The sequence below is a fragment of the Oreochromis niloticus genome, linkage group LG22 (genome assembly GCF_001858045.2).
Source record: "Oreochromis niloticus isolate F11D_XX linkage group LG22, O_niloticus_UMD_NMBU, whole genome shotgun sequence".
Classification (NCBI taxonomy): domain Eukaryota; kingdom Metazoa; phylum Chordata; class Actinopteri; order Cichliformes; family Cichlidae; genus Oreochromis; species Oreochromis niloticus.
The window spans coordinates 25,181,935-25,189,297 of NC_031985.2; positions in this window are offsets into that span (position 1 = coordinate 25,181,935).

Consider the following 7,363-nt stretch of genomic DNA (forward strand, 5'->3'; position numbering starts at 1 on the left):
GATTTAAAGGAATTCATTAAAATGTTTTGGATCATAAACATAAAACAGTTTTCTAAAACAAGTACGCTTCTTAGTTGCTGAAAAGCTGGAATTTTGATTATTTAACTCATGGGTTAAATAATTGGTCCTGGATACACATGGAGGTTCTAACTGACTGACAACCATCTGGTTTTGATTTTTAACACATTAGTCTGAAACCAGTGTACATATTTATCATTCAGATGAAATAAAAAAAAAAAAGCAGAAATGATTGCTCCCTACAAAACATCTAATATAACAAAACACGGGGCTGGTTTTGTAAAGGCACTCTGCACGTGTTGGGAACTCAAGCAAATAGAAAATGTGTCAGTTTCACGGAAGAAATATAGTATACATACAGTATGCATACAATAATAATTTTCTGTTGCCTTAATTTATTCTTTTAGGATGAATAAGTTCATGTTTTCTTCAGCTGTATCTTATTTAAAATGCAAAAAAAATTCTGCTCAGTTTACTTCACGTTTAATATTTTTTTTTGCTTTCACACCTTTTCCTTTAACTATTTATTGGCTTATTCTTTTTTGACGACTTTTTAAAAAATGTAAAAGAAGCGCATTTAGTGCAGCATGTAGAGTTTTTAAGCCGGACGATGCTCAGTGCAAAACGCACTGTCCACCAGGTGGCACTCTTACACACCTCTTCCCCAGTTTGCAGAGGAGGAGGAGCACTTACAGGAGAGGCGGAGAGTCAGGAGGGGGCTGCCCTTAATGGACAGAGGGAGTGTCCTAGAAAAGGAGGAGGTGTTTAATAGCTGTCAAAGAGGGGGAGGTGCTCTCAGTGTAAACCAATCATAGCCTACTAGAAACCCACCAATAAGAGCAGGAGAGGAAAAGCGAAGACAGGCAGGCAGGAAGCTGAGCAAATGACCCTTGATGAGAGAGAGAGAGAGAGAAGGGGGGTAGTTGGAGGATGGGAAGGATGGGGGGAGTAAAAAGGGGCCCAAGTAGAGGGTGTGTGTGTTTGTGTGTGAGAGTGTGTGTAAAAATGCTTTGGCCTGGTTGAAAAAATCTGCCACAGCTTTAGTTTGTCTTATAAGATATAATCCTTTCACCCCGAATATAAAAGCCTACAGTCTGTTCAAGTGGAAAGAGATAAACAACACATGGATGGTGGTGAAGATGAGTGATTGAGGTCCGGCAATAAAATGTAAAAACAGAAGCAGAAACCCGGTGGTGAGAGAAATAGAGTAGTAAGACGAAGAAGGAAAAGGAAAACAGAAATAAATGAAATGAGTTTTGAAACACTTTCTGTTCTGCACATGACAAATAAATAAAACAAGAAACAACCCCTGCAACTTTCTTGCTTTCCTTGAATGTTTGCACAGCCGTTTATCTGTTGAGTGACTTTCATTATCCTTGGGCTCTGGAAACATCTTTAAAGCCTGGTGAATAAATAGAAAATCCACTGGTGTCTTAAAAAACAATTCTTCTTCTTCTTCTTCTTTTTTTTAAACTCCCCACTTCATTTTTATTGCCAAATTAAGACTTAGGCATGTAAGAAATATTTCAGTTTTAGGAAGAAAAGTGAGATACAGAAATAAGACAGGAAAAGAAGCTGAAGTTTGAGAAAAGGCTTCTTCTCCTGACCTCTGGGCCTTCTCTCTGCTCCCAGTTGGACAGCCAGTTCGGCTGCTGTTCAAAGGGTCAGAGGAGGTCAAATGGTTAAAAGACACCCACGCAGGGAGCTGCGCTGCGACCTCTGACCTTTCCCCAAGATGCAGCTGAACCCTGTGCAGAGCCTGAAGCAAATGAGGCAGGAACAGTACGTTTTTGAACATGCAAGGAAAAAAAAATCTTATTAGTTTTAGTGCAAGCATGCATATTTTCAGTCTCTTCAAAGTCACTTCAGTTTACCACATTGGGAATTCTTGGAAAAAAATGATTTTCTAAGAATTCCCAAAGCAACCATAATAGTAGAGATGTGTCTGTTCAGGATTATCACTAATTCAATACTTGAGACTTTCATATAGAAAGTGGGCGATAGGAAGCATGTGCTGCCTTGATTCATTTACTGCTCACTTTATGTGGGGTTTTTACAGGAGAAGGAAAAAAAAATCTGATTCTGAAGTAATACCTCTTTTTAAAATATGAGCTATTTTTTTCCTTCAGTGTCCTTGTGCAGGTCAAAGCAGACGGCTTGGTTAAAAGCAGACACGAGCCTCATACGGTGCAGTATCAAGACATAATTTAATAAAATATTCTTCACCTAACTTCTACATTATGAGTTCACCAAATGCTGAGTTTGCACTTCACTTACCACAGGTTTCCTTTAGCACCCCAGATGAGGGAAAAACAAGTCCACTGTTACATTAAGTGACTCCAAATGTCATATTTTTTCTTTAGTTGTAACAGAGTGCATGTCTGCTTTTGTCATAGTGTTGGAAAAGTCATGAAAAACCTTTAATTAAATCATTGCAGATGTAATATAACAGCTCTCTAAAAGTCCTCCATTCAAAAAAAAGGCCTGAATGCAAGTGTTGAAGTGCATGCACTTAGCTGCACACAGTTACAGTATGAGCACTCATGTTTCACTTCCAGGAAGTTCTCCACCTCTCATACGTTAACCCCCCATAGATGAAGAGTAGTTAATGTTCTATTAAGTGCTCAGTTATGCTAAGAGTGTATAGCTCTGTGTAATCCCTTTCACTTGGTGTGTGCTTGTTTCAATTATTATTTTTCCTCCCCATAATATTATTAAACTGTCTTGGAAAATGCAAAGACATGTTAATAATATTGGTTGAACATAAGAAGGCGTCATTTTCAGCGGTTATATCCTGTTTCAAAAGTTGAAAGTTACATCAGAAAATAAATACGCTGTATGTCTGCTAAGTGCCGAACATCATCCAAGTAATTTCATGCTGGCTGATCGTCTGTGTTGAGTCACCCGTTTAGTTCAGGGCATCTCAGCTTTTTCTGGCTGGCCTCTGTTCAGAAGCAAAAGTTCATGTCCTGCATCTCATTTTTTCCCCCAATCATTAGCAATAAAAAAATAACCCAAGTTGGATTTTAGTGAAATATAGTTCAGCTCGATAGCATCTTATTCCCCCCTCCTTTTCCCCTCCGCTGTATTTTTTTCCCCTCCTTCAAAAATCATGCTTAACTCGCTTAACTTTAAAATGACCTGCATTGGCTCTATGTACCACACGACGGGCCCACCCCGCAGTTTGAGAACCAAGCTGTAGCCCGACCCAGAGGGACTTAAAAAGAACAAAAGAAAACCAACTCTATATTATATTTTACACCTTTTAGAGGACATTATGCTTTTGTTGTGAATGCAGTAGTAAGACATGACAGGGAGATCAGAGGAGATGCTGTCGACTTGCAAAGTTTTACATAGATTAGAGAAACTAAGATTTTCATTTTTCCTTTGTGTGTGAATTTTTGTTTTCTAGTTGCTGTGTTGTTCAGTTTAGGCACCAAAACAACTTCAGTTATTCTTAGGAAAAGATCTTGGGTTTGGGTTAAAATGCACCCTTTCACAATAATAAGCACATGTTAGAGAGGCAAATCTCTCCCATATGCATCGAGCTTTACCTCTATTTTTCTTCATTACCTCTGTGAGGAATCCCGTGACAGTCGCACTGCCAGCACAGAGCTCACTGCGTAGTAATGCCCTATTCATCACTTTAAACACATAAACTACAATCCACAGAAAACTGAAGACTAAATCTAGTTTTATTTGTAACATATTTAAAGAGAAACAGCCTTGCAACGGGATCACAGCAGCTATGAGGCCGATGCATTCTTGGACTGCGAGTATTTTCACATTAAAAGGAATTTGGGACGTGGGTGAAAAAAAGGAGGGCCAATGCTCCTTTGGCCCAAGTGCTTCCAGGGTCCTTTACTTTTTACTCATGGACCACACGCTCATCTATGAACTCAGCCTTCATTTTTCACTGAACTACAAGCCTGTAAAGTTTTGCAGCTGTGTCCTTCTCAGTCACAGCATTATTGCATTGACAAAATCTGTCCACATGCACATGTGCACAGACTCAGGAGGTGAATTCAATACCAGCTGTCACAGTGTGGCTACATTATGGTGTAGTTAATCCATTTATAAAAGTAGATAAATTTAAATCTCATGTGATTTGTCATGATTTTAGCTACTCTGTTTCAGATGAAACCCTTTAACTTGGTTTTTGCCAAAACAGAGAAATGTAAGTAAATTACTGAAAAATAACTGAGATCAGTATTGAGTTTGGCAAAAAGAATGAATGAGAAACATACACCTCAAAACGTCACTGAAGTGCGATATTGTCTGTATCGACTTTCGCTCCATTTCCACGGTGCGTGCACAAGATCAGTTCTTTGTGTTGCTTCTTTTTGTGTGAATAAAATATTGTTATCCTTTGATTGCTTTTGATAGGCCAGCTGTAAAAGCTTCCCCGTGTTCCGTCGCTTCCCCTCCCTTTCCCACTCTTCCCCCATGCCATTCCCGGCAGCTACAATCGGAGTACACGGTGTGCACATTTGTGTGTGTCTCGTACCCACATGGAGAGAACCTGATCCAGGCCGTGGCTTTTAACATGGTGTGCAGGATCGCCAAAGTCCTGAAAGAAGACAGAATTAAAGAGCGGGAGACAGAGAGAGATTTGACCTCAGTGGAGCGTTTCGCACACACACACACACACACACACACACACACAAACACAGTCATATGTGCACAGTGCGTGAGTGTAGCACTGAGTGGTAGGGACAGCTGTGGGATAGTGACATCATCTTTAGTTGCCGCCTCGTGTATTTGATCTGGGCAAAGAGGGAGATTGAAACTGAAACACCAGACTGCTCTCTGGACCCACATCCCCTGCCAGAAAAAAGAACTGTGTGAACGTCTGTGTGTGTGCACTTTTATGCATGTCTGTGTGAAGGTTTAAGAGCACCAGTAAAACCACAACACCGAACCACACACCTCCTCCTCTCTTCTCTCTCTCTGTCTGCCCCTTGTTGTCTCTCTCCCTCCCTGCTGATTGATGAGTTGTATATATTCCTTGGTGTAATCAGATCCTTTTCTTCCAGAGGTTGCTGTAAATACGTTCTGCTGAAGTGCCAGCCTGCCAGGCAGACAGGCTGACTCTCTCTGACAGGGATTTAGTCAGTGCTCTGAAGCATCAGCATCATGCTGTAGAGGCCCCTTCGGGCATGAAGGAACTCACGATGCCTCCCTGTGATGAGATCAGTGCACGCTAACAGCGCTGTGTATGTATGTTAGGGTCATCTGAGGTCTGTGTTAGCATAGACGTGTAGCTTCATTAGACATTTGACTTGATTTAAGCACTAAATTAGCCATTAGATGGGAATGAGTGGAGAAGAGAAGTGGTGTGCTGATGTGACTTTTTGCGGTTTGGTGAAGATGACAGACTACACACACACAGAGACACACACACACACACATACAGATATACACCTGATATAATGTGAGCGCTATCTAAATCTCTCTCACTTTACAGATACCTACACAGTCTGATTACCTCCATAATCTCCCAGAGCATCTATCAACTAAACTGTCAAACTAGCTAAGTCATATCTGTGTGTGTGCGTGTGGGTGTGTTTGGCTATATAAGTGTGGTTTTAAGCCCGAGCATGGGAAAAAGTGCAGCTTTAAAGAGAAGGACAAGCCACCGATGCCACAAATGCAGAATTCCACTTAAGCCCTTAAACAAAACAACATGTCGTGCAGGTTTGGAGACGTGCTGTAGGTTCCAAACAAAGAGCGAACAACATGTTGAACACTGAATTTCTGCAGTTATGTTGCCATACCCTAATAAGTATAAACTGATCTTGTGCCAGAAAGTCTGGCTTCAGGAAAACTGTGGAAACTATATCTGTGGCTGAAGATCATGCAGTGAGGTCTAAAAACCTGCAGGTGATCTGAATGTGACATCAAACTACACAGACACATTCATCTTCGTGATTCTGAGCACTTTTGATCTTGGGCTCTTATTCTTCTGTATGGCCTGGGATAATCCCCTTAACGGCAATTACAATAGAATTACAGCTGTACGACATGCAAGGATTTGTTAGAAATCAGTGTATTTTCAGCTTTTTGTTTAAAGAAGGCAACACGTCAGTGATTCCACACACAGAGATGAGGACTCACAAAAAGTAGTTTTCCGTGTTTATTGTCGAGGAATCTTACTGGCCTGCACACTGCCATGATCTCAGTCCCATTCGGTCCAAGGCTGGGATAAACAGGAACACCAATACCAAGCCACACCTTATTACCAGATTTCTGTGCCAACTGTGATCATTTAGGATAATTGGAAAGCCTCGTTTCAGGAAAAAAAAAAAACATGCTTGATTGTTAAATACTGGTGTAATATTGAGGTTTTCACTTAGTTTGACTGCCTACATACTTTTGGCTTTATATGGTATCTGTGAAAATTAGGCACCTACTATTAACATAAATTTGTGCACTTTTCTTTGGCAGCAATCTTAATTCACGCTCATGCCAGTAAAGCGCATTTGACTTGAAATGAATTGACACACTGGAAAACAAGAGCACGAGAGACAAAGAAACAGAGAGTGAATTAATCTAATGAAAGCAAGCAGAGGGCTACCACCCACTGGAGCAGACAGCATGCACTGTCTTACTCTTCAGAAAGTCAGCATAGACACAAAAGGTACAAAAGCCATCTGGGCTAGGCGGCTACACTACATCCAGAGACAATAGGGGCTCATTCACGCAGTGCATCCCAACCAGGGCCATCTGCTCTTGGTGAGAGTGAGTGGGAGATGGGACCCCCTGCACCTCCAAGACCCCTGGAGTCCCAGAAATACAGCAGTATGGTAGTCGGAAATCAGCATAATATTATAATCGAGGCATGAAAGTATGAATGAAGATGAGCCACTTTATAACATAAACCAACACAATGGTGGTGGTGAATGAATCTGGCGTGTGGAGCTGCGTGAGCCTCCCTACGCTGGGAAGGAGAACACATGTGATGTCTTTCCGAGCGATGACAGTGAAAGCTGAGCAACTGTTACGACAGTGGGATAGACGGGGGCAGAAAAGGAGTGCACATGTATGCACACATCTATACATTTAACATGCAAGCACAGATGCGCACACGCAGCCACATAACAGCAGTCATTCATCATGGAGCGGAAAACCAACAAAGAAAGGCACGACAGTGACAGCAGAAAGCCTTTCACGTTTGTTTTATCTTTTGTGTAACTGCTTCGCAAACTTCGTCTAGTACTGTTTGAGCACATAAGTGTGGTAGATTTGTGGAGATACAGATCTCTCCCATGATGAATCTGTCGGATCAGCGCTGATGGCAAAGCAGCCAGAAAGAGAGAGCGGATCAAGTGTCTAAGTTTGGGAT